The sequence below is a fragment of the Onychostoma macrolepis genome, chromosome 21 (genome assembly GCF_012432095.1).
Source record: "Onychostoma macrolepis isolate SWU-2019 chromosome 21, ASM1243209v1, whole genome shotgun sequence".
Classification (NCBI taxonomy): domain Eukaryota; kingdom Metazoa; phylum Chordata; class Actinopteri; order Cypriniformes; family Cyprinidae; genus Onychostoma; species Onychostoma macrolepis.
Window position 1 is genome coordinate 29,925,275 of NC_081175.1, and position 10,766 is coordinate 29,936,040.

The 10,766-nt window shown below is 35.8% G+C and overlaps 1 long non-coding RNA gene across 1 annotated transcript; it reads left to right on the forward strand.

Moving 5' to 3' along the window:
- The first annotated feature begins 6,862 nt into the window (after positions 1–6,862).
- Positions 6,863–8,033, forward strand: LOC131528670 (uncharacterized). The gene is made up of 4 exons (XR_009267913.1): positions 6,863–7,114; positions 7,527–7,715; positions 7,807–7,850; positions 7,954–8,033. It is a non-coding gene; the product is annotated as an uncharacterized LOC131528670 (long non-coding RNA).
- The last annotated feature ends 2,733 nt before the right edge of the window (positions 8,034–10,766 follow it).

Consider the following 10,766-nt stretch of genomic DNA (forward strand, 5'->3'; position numbering starts at 1 on the left):
TTCCACATATGAATGAGGCCTGAAACCGATCGGAGAATATCGGAATCCATGTGATTTTTTCCTGCTTACACGGTCATGGGCCATATCCGATCTGTGCCACATGGGAGGAAAAAATCGGAATTGGGTCACTTAACCATGCAGTGTAAATGCGGCCTTTCAGTAATGAGTAACAGTAACTTTAATGGAACCGTGTCAGATATTTCAGTATCGGTATCTAAATCTAGATATTTATAATAACACTACAATATTGTTTCTCCAAACTTTGAAACCATAAATTACGCTGAGCGCCCTCACTGTCCGATCTTCAGCGGCAGCTTTTCCCGGTTCAGATATCAGGTCTGGCTACTGAAGTGAGTCAAATGATTGAATTTCAATTGTGGGCGGTGTACTCAGTAACTAACTGTGGCTGTTTCTCAAAGGCTGCATCCTCCGGAGGTCGCATGTGTAGGCTGCATACGCTGAAAGTCTGATGCATATGGCGCTCACACTGCAGGCGGTGCGTTCCATGAGCGATGCATCTGCAGCAGTGCAGAGAATGTTTCCACACAGAGTCCACCCACCCCTCCCACAACCTCCTCCAGCTCCCGCCATCAGGTAGAAGGTACCGGAGCATCAGAGCTCGCTCTGTCAGATTGCTCAACAGCTTCTTTCCCCAGGCTGTGAGAGCTCTTAACTCCAATCTCCCTGTCCCCGCTCTGAAACTACGAACACCTCAGCCCTCCCACCCCCCAACTCATTAATAACTGTTGACAATTTTCCTAAGTGCAATTCTGAGTGTGCTACACACAGGTGAGTGGGCTATACAAACCACCTGTAGTAACGCACTCGTCCCACTATATATGCTATGCACACTAGACACTTTCTAAACACTCCCTGCTACAAGGAATCGAAGACTTGAACATTGCACTACAAAATCTTTTTGCACTATGCGCTGTCTCCCACAAAATCTCTCTTCTGCACAATAATTTAATGTACAAAATATATATTTTTCTGCACAATTTCATGTACATATATCTCTTTCGCACAATTTCATGTACATATATCTCTTTCGCACAATTTCATGTACATATATCTCTTTCGCACAATTTCATGTACATATATCTCTTCGCACAATTTCATGTACATATATCTCTTCGCACAATTTCATGTACATATATCTCTTTCGCACAATTTCATGTACATATATCTCTTCGCACAATTTCATGTACATATATCTCTTCGCACAATTTCATGTACATATATCTCTTCGCACAATTTCATGTACATATATCTCTTCGCACAATTTCATGTACATATATCTCTTCGCACAATTTCATGTACAGTATGTATGTAAAGTTCTTGTACAGTCTCAGTTTGTGTATGTGTAGTCAACTAGGTATAGTAGTTATAGTATTTATAGTATATGGATAGTCAGATGGTTAACTGTTGTATAGCTCTATTGTTTTTCCTATACTTGAATGGTTGTATGTTTATCTTATGTTTAACTAGTATGTAGCACCGTGGTCCTGCGAGACACGACATTTTGTTCCACTATATGTCCACACATGTAGCAGCATGACAATAAAGCTCGACTTGACTTGACTTGACTAAATGTCCTAATTGAACTATGGCCTAATCCTGGTTTAGACTAAGACCTGTCTATGAAACCGGGCCTATTTGAAATCAAAATAATGGATACATGTTGTGTTTGTGGTAAACAGCCACGGATCAGGAGCAGGCTGCAAACACGTCCTGTGTGAAAGCACATGGACTGCATACTTCATCAGATTGATTGAATTATACAGGATTTAAATAAACCAAATTCATATTTATGCATGTGAATGACTTCATTTCTAAATATTACAATAAATACATGTAATATTCCTCTCTATCCAATGTTCCAGTATCACACATGCACTGATAATTGACCCTTGACCCCTGTAATACAGTGAAGTGTTGTCCTCTACAGGTGACCATCAGAATCACAGCAGGTTTCTGTGCTTCATCATATGCTAGAAACACCGAAGTTGTAGGTTTGAACAAACATGTACTGTTAACTGAATGACCAAGTCACTGAATGAAATTATCCACACAGATGTGAGCTGCATACATGTTCATCAGTTTAAACAGTTTAAACATTTATAACAACATTAGTTCATCAGTGAGAACAGCACAGACAGCCAAGGGAGTATCGTATTTTATGTTTCATTGCTTTCTGTTTAAGTGTTGACGATTAACACATGACAATACATGCATATCTCCAGTGTTGGGCAGTAGTGTAGCTACAAGTAGTGACGCTAGTAGTTTAACTGCATTTCTCAGTAGCGTGATGGTAGCGTCACTGCTTTCTGAATCAAATAGCTTTTCGGTAGCTAAGCTCTATTTTTGATCAAGTAGCGCGGTAGCGTCAACAAAAGCTAACGTTACATTTTCCAAAGAAAGCAGTCTGAAACTCAAGCTCAAATCAGAAATATAACAGCTACAGATCACTGATCCTGGATCAGTAAGTGACGCCTCCGTCACTAAAGCTCGTAACGCCATTGGCTCCTCAAGCTGTCAGTCAAACCTCATTATTCCTCCCGCCTCTCTCGTCACTGAAGTGCGGCGCGCAGTTTGTTTGCTTCTCTGAAGGTAAATAAAGAACTGTTGATTGAATAAGTGCAGCGGTTTCTTTACTCAAAAACACTATTTATAAAGGCTAATGTTTTTGTTGTTGGTTGTTTGTTTTGTTTTTTGTATTTGAGGAGCGGAGAAGAGTTTCTCTAGCATTTGTTGTCGAGTCACAGCCAAATAGCTCGTGCGATGCGCTGAATCTTTCATTTCATTTGGGAAACTGGGGAAAACGGGACACGAGTCACGAAAAAAAAAAAAAAACATTCGCTGGTCAAAAGCTTCGTATTTGAACTTGATTTTGGTGAAATGTTTATATTAATATCCTAATATCTAATGACACATGCAACGATGCAAATAAACATAGCCTATCTGTAATCCTAAACATCTATATGGTAACACTATACAATACGATTTCATTCAAATACATTTGTTACAGTATTTATTAATTTTTGTTAATGTTAGTAAATGAAAATACAGTCGTTCATTGGTAGTTCATGTTCACAGTGCATTAACAAATGTTAACAAACATCTTTTGATTTTAATAATGTGTTGAAATTAACATTAAGATAAATGCTGCAGAAGTATTGTTCATTCTTAGTTCATGTTAACTACACTAGTTAACTAATGTTAACTACTGAACCTTACTGTATGGTTTTTCATATAGTGCATATTTTTTAAATTGTTTGATGTATGTCACACTAAATTCATTTAAGACACTGAAAATAATTATTTATTATTACTACACAATGTAATTTAAACTATAGAAAATATAGAAATATGAACTGGAATGAAATTATTTTTAGAATGAATTTGACTAATGAATCTGTACTACTGAAGAAATAACACTGACCGACACTTCTTGTAGAAATAAATGTATATATACATATACACACTACCAGTCAAACGTTTTTGAACAGTAAGATTTTTAATATTTTTTTAAAGAAGTCTCACCAAACCTGTATTTATTTTATACAAAGTACAGCAAAAACAGTAAATATTTTTACTGTTTGAAATAGCTGTTTTCTATTTGAATATATATTAAAGCTGTATTTTCAGCATCATTACTCCAGTCTTCAGTGTCACACGATCCTTCAGAAATCATTCTAATATGCTGATTTACTGCTCAAAAGACATTTATTATTATTATGATATGAGTATAATTTTCAGGTTTCTTTGATGACTAGAAAGTTCAGAAGAACAGCATTTATCTGAAATATAATTTATGTAACTTTATAAATATCTTTATCATCACTTTTGATCAATTTAAAGCATCATTGCTAAATAAAATTATTAATTTCTATAATTTAGCATCAAATGAATGCAGACTTGGTGAGCAGAAGAGACTTCTTTAAAAAATATATTAAAAATCTTACTGTCCATAGACTTTTGACTATTAGTGTAATTATATAATTTTATATAGTCAAATATGTAATTAAATATTATTTACCGTTTGTGTTTAGTTTCCTGTTGTCTCTTTCTATAACCTATAATAAGTTCAGTGAGGGAAAGAAGTGTTTTGTTCGTAATTTGAGGAGCATACAATCACACACTTTCACTTCTGCAGGGGTCTAATGTTTCTGGACGAGATCAGACATGAGCTCCTCAGAAACAACAAGCTGCTGTTGAACCTCTTTTATTGTAGATGACTTCTAGATTTGTTTATTTAAAAAAAATTTAAAAAACTATTATATAAAAACACTTAAAATAAATGGTATTGTACATATTGTATGCATACATAATACAATAATCTGCTGTATTTATAATCTGAGTAAAATGTTTACCTGAATTCAAGAAGAAGATACATAGTATGGAACATATTAAAGGTGCTGTATGTAGGATTGACACCGAGTGGTTGAACTAGGTATTGCAGTCCAAATTCAAAAAAATTTTCACCGGCCCCTCCTCCTCAGACTTGACGCACACGCAGGTTGCAAGATTAACCACACCAACAGAAACGAGCGCACATGCCGATGAATGAAATCAAATACGCTGTGTTTTCCGCCAACTGGCAACCCTCAGTGCCGAAATACAATTGGGTAAACTGGCAGGTGGGCGGGTTTCACAAACCATAACAAACACAGTAGTTCCGGGCCGGAATGCTCATTTTCAAAGGAGAATAACTGACTGTAGCATTGTTTTTCAGATAAACAAGTATGTTAAATTAGCATGTTTCTTAAATGTCTACAAACATATTATGGTATTTTTATGCTTTAGTATAGTCAAAATCCTACATACAGCACCTTTAAATACCCTCCACACTACGGGCTGATCTGGCTACAGAATCGCGCTGACTGATTTGCAACTTTCCCTTAAATACTACCAGAACAAAAGGGCAATAAACATTTATTCTCTGATTAGATCTGTGTATGGGGGATGAGAAACCTCAGTAGGAGCTGTTCTCGTGCCCCAAATGGTCACACCTGTAGAGCAATGTTTATCATGTTTTGAAAGGAGACCGCCCACAACAGAGGTTCAGAATTCACTTAAGTTTCCAATATTTCCCATAATATAAGTGACTGCTGTGAAATTGAGACCAATTTACCCATCGCACCGAGACCTTTGAAATGATACCAAACATGAAGGTGAAAAACAACGGGTTCACAAGATTATGATGGGTAAGCCTACTCTTCAGGCAGTTCCTTTGACCTCATGATTCTCCTTTGCTCTGACATGCACCGTGAGCTGTAAGGTCTTATATAGACAGGTGTGTGGCTTTCCTAATCAAGTCCAATCAGTATAATCAAACACAGCTGGACTCAAATGAAGGTGTAGAACCATCTCAAGGATGATCAGAAGAAATGGACAGCACCTGAGTTAGATATATGAGCGTCACAGCAAAGGGTGTGAATACTTAGGACCATGTAATATTTCAGTTTTTCTTTTTTAATAAATCTGCAAAAATGTCAACAATTCTGTGTTTTTCTGTCAATATGGGGTGCTGTGTGTACATTAATGAGAAAAAAAAAATCACAATTGCTCATTTTTCACCCATAGACACCTCTCTGGTTTTCATGTTGGTTACACGTCTAACTAACTATAAATGCAGTCTGCATGGATCTGAAACTGAGCGCAGACATTCAGTGCTATTTATTGTTTGAATAATCAATTAATAGGACACACCAGGGCAACAAAACACACCTGTCAGTCACATGTTCCAATACTTTTGCTCACATGAAAAATGGGTGGGTTCAAACAAAAGGTGATATCTTCTAAGTTGTGTGTCAGATCCAGATATGAATACCTGGAAATAAAAGCTGAAATGCTGATCTCTCGTCTCAGATTCATCTTTTGATGTCAAACCCAAATGTTTTCAGTCTACAGCAAAAATAAAGGAATTGGCCTCACTGTTACAATACTTTTGGAGGGCACTGTATATATATATATATATATATATATATATAGTGTGACAAATGAAAAATGCTGTATTTACAGAATTTTAATCTACTGTATATAAGTATAGATTAAAATAAATTCCCACAATTCATGCAGTTAATATAGGAATGGTGATTTTTAAACTCAAAAGCCTTTAAACAGCCTTCAAACCACCATCATGTTCCGACTTTGACATTGTTTGTTGTCGTCCAGATCTCTCGCTCCGTCTGTGGTTTTGATGCACAGTTCAGTTTGATATCAGACTCCAGCAGCACTGCAGAACTAAACTGAGTCTGATCACAGGGGAAAATACTGAGTACTGCACAATATGCACTATTCTCTGTTTTAAAAACTGTTTTGATCTGACCATAGCTCTGGCATTTTCACACAATATGATTACAAAATCACAATTTTTATTTGTGTGGATAACTGAACACACTCACTGAATTAAACATGCAATGTCTTTGTGAAAACAATATAGCATGTAATGTTTAAAATTATATTGTGCCAACATAATGTCACGATGCACACGGAAACGAGGAGTAACTTCAAAATAATAGTCTTTAATTAATCCAAACGAGGCAAGGTTAACACAGACAGGAACACCAGGGAATAACGAGTAGACCAGATGAAAACTAACTAAACAGGCAGGAACTAAATACACATGACAATTACTGATAATAACGAAAACACAGCTGGACAAGACTTAACCAATAATCACACTTAACAAGGACAGGAACAAGACCAAATAAGGAAACAAGAGGACTGACACATAAGTGTAAACTTAATTTCAGCAATTTGACTATCGATTGGCACCATTAAATTACTAAATCAGCATTATATCAGCACATCCACTGTCTAATACATCAGTATTTTCTATCAGCTACTGTAAAACACACATTGGTCAACCACTAGAAATAAAAACCTTGCATGAACAGAAAAAATATGGATATTATATCCTGATGGTAGCAGGGTGGAGCAACATTTCTGCGAAGTGTGCCGCTGGTTGTAGATGATAAGAAAATGTACTATGAAACTGTGTAAACATCTCAGTTCAGAAGAGACGCTGCTGTGTGTGTTTCACTGCGAGAGCTGATTATGACCGACTTCAGTGCTGGAGTGAATGTGGACCCTCTTCTGCTCATCAAGGGTGATTAAAACACCTTAATATTTCTATTGAAAAGAGCTTCTCTTTTAAAACTTGTTTTTATGATGATATTTTATGCAAATGCAACTGGAATGAGAATTTGCATTAAACAATTCGCTGCCTTGGAATTATAAGGTTTTATCTGCATTCTGAGCAGTTTTGAGATATTGAGCTTCAAAGTTTTTGCATTCCATAGACTTCTGTAGATTTTTATTTTCTAAAAAAAAGAGGCTCAAAATGTACATGGCTTACAAAAGAAACATCACATAAGTAAGTTGTCACAAAATAAGAATATGTGGATAACTACATTTTGACAGAAATGTCAGACAGAACCTTATAATATCCAAGGTGACGAATTATTAACAAATGCCAGACTTTAATTCTAAATTGCATTTCAATTTTTTGTTTGCCACAGATATAATGCAAAAACAGAATGAAGAGAAATAAATGCATGGCAGATGAGCTGTAGAGCGTCACAAACCGCAGGAGAATTAAACATTAAAAATGACAAAAAAAGAGGACGAGAGACAATCTGATGAACCAGGAGAGAAACAGACACTGAGACGAGTCCGGCGGAACAGCATTGGCAGTGGAAAACCAAACTGTGAGTCTTTATGATGTTTAAAATCATATTTCATCATCAGCTCTGCTTCATCTTATCAAAGGTTTATCGATGCCTGTTTGTGATTTCATAGTTTCTCATGATTCAGAAAGACCAGCAGAAACACTCACAGATGAGGTGAGATATTTACTGATTATATGCAGATGTAGAAAATGTAAAACTGTAGAACTGACGCAGAAATCTGATGTTATATTGAGAGTTGTGTGTGTTTTCTCTTTAGAAAGATGTGGTTCCTTCCATCTAAACCAGCAGAAAACTCTTCATCATGTTCATTCACTGAATAAAGTGGTGTATACTCTTTATTGTTTTTATTTTATTGCATTATTACATATATGTTCATAATTGTTGATACTGATTATATTATTGTCAAGTTCATAGTTAAGTTCAAAAACACAATGGTAGAAGATTTCCTACAAACATATTTTATTTAGAAGCTAAAAAGGTGTAAAGAAATGCAAAGAAAAACGTTTTCACCATCAGTGTCATAACAGAAAATAGCGCACCTGGCTGATTCTGGCAAGAAATTAAATAATAAAAAAATATAACCAAAAATATATTTAAAATTATATACATGAAATTAAATTATAGAAAAAAATATTGTCAAAAATATTTTTAAAAGAAAGAAATATACTAAAATTTTACAAAACAATTGCCCAAAAAGTAATCAAAAAAAATATTATATCAAAAGCATTTCTCAATAATTAATTAAGTAAAATACGAAATATGACTGACAAAAGTGACTGACAAAGACTGACTGAAACTCTGGGCTTTATATACACAAGGTAACAAACCAACTAGACACACCTGGGATATTACTAGAATTAACTGTAAGTATGAACTAGATTAATTCATTTCACTATAATAAATATGTAGTGCTGCAGGAGAGAATAAAACGTTTAGGGGAAAAATAATAAATCAATCAATCTTGATACATAAACTGCTTATTTGTGTGTTTCTTTTCATGTTGTACTTTCTCTTTCAATGGCCAGATAAAGTCTGTCAAAAATCGGACTTTATTTTAATTATATTTAAATAAAACACCCACACACACACACACACACACACACACACACACCCACCCACCCACACACACACACACACACACACACACACACACACACATTACAGGATTGAGAATAAAATAATAATGCATTCATGGTATATTGCTTGTATATTTGGAAGACACCTACGATAAATTTGTGATGTGCTTATAACACAAATAAGGTTACCCGAGTCTGCTTGAACGCAGTGGGGAAGATGCCTGTGAGGAGGGATGTGTTGGTGATGTGTGTGAGTGCTGGTAGGAGTGTGGGAGAGATTGCTTGCAGAAGGTGTGAGGAGATTGGGTCTAGAGGGCATGTTGTAGGATGGTTGGAGAGGATAAGTTTGGATACTTCAGCCTCCGTCAGGGGACAGAAGGAGAAGTTTTAGCAGTGGATGTGGTTTGAGTTCCTGTGTGTGTGGAGCTGAGAACTGACTCCTGATAACGTACTGCAGGAAACACCCATTAGAAGCAGAAGTGAACATTCAGCACTGAACGAGGAACAGCACAGGAACAGGTCACAGTCTAAGCGTCTGATATCTAGTGTTTCAGCCACAGATTCCCACAACTGATAACTTCCCCTCTCTCTGACACTCACACACACACCTTCATAAATGAAAGCCAAGACTCGCCTAAGTGCAGTTCATCAGTTCATGACAGTTTACCAAAAAGACTAAAACGTTTAGAAAATATCAAGCAAATTATGACAATTCAACCATTTTGCATTTAATGACTTGTGTATGAACCATTTTCAGCCCAGCACTCCTGAACAAAACCAAATCAGAATAAATTACATCATAAAAACAAAGCAAAAATTCAAATTTGTAAAGTAAAATGAAAGGGAAAATAAAGGGGGGACATTTACAGTTTTTTTTAATTGCTTTGGCGCAATTTTCACAAGCAATTGGTAAATTTTCAAAACTCTTAGTACTAATATCACAACAGATCATCAAAAGTGCACTTTTTTCAAATATTTAGGCATATTTTCAATTGTGTTAGTATAATACACACAATCACAAAATATCCTTTTCACTACACAAAATAAGTGTTTCATCTATATCAATGCTTCATTCACAGTAACTGCTTTTCATAATGCTCTTACTATCAAACTTTTCATTTGCATGTCTTCTCATTCAGTTTCATACATTTGTCTATTATTTAATCTAACTCATCTTAATGGTTAACCAGTGAATAATTTGGTGCAGCTATATATATCTATAGATATAGATTCAATAGATATAGTTTCTAAAGAACTTGTTTGCTATTTAGGGACAATCAAATGTAATTATTATTATTTTATTTATTTTTGCACTAAAAGTGATTTATCTTCGATGATAACCATTATTTTGTAGTGTGTGTGTGGTTCAGGTAAACCCTATGTTATGGGAACAAAATGTTCCTCAAAGATGGCAATATCTGAAATCAATTTCCTTGTGGTTTTTTCTATAAAAACAGACCAAAAAAAGGGTAGGTTTAGGAGTAGGGTTAGTGTAGGGGGATAGAATTTATAGTTTGTACAGTATGCTATAAAACCCATTACTCCTATGAAATGTCATCATAATGACAGGAATACCTGTGTGTGTGTGTGTGTGTGTGTGTGTGTGTGTGTGCATGCGTGCGTGCGTGCGTGCGTGCGTGTGTGTGTGTGTGCACGTTTTTGTGAAAAGTCAGGACATAGATGTGTATAATGACAAAGGTATGGCAGGTATTACCAGCTGAAGGTGACATCTCAGGACATTGACCCATGTCCCCGCTTTTCAAAACGCTTATAAATCACTCAGAGTGAGGTTTTTTTGGGAAAGTTGAAATGCACAGTTTCCTGTAAGGGGTAGGTTTAGGTGTAGGGTTGGTGTAGGACAATAGCATTACAGCTATGGGATGTCCCCACTTTTCACAAAAACGAACATGCGTGTGTGTGTGTGTTACCCATATTTTGGGGACAGATTGTTACCCAGAAGTGAGCAAAACCTGATAAAATCACACACACACAC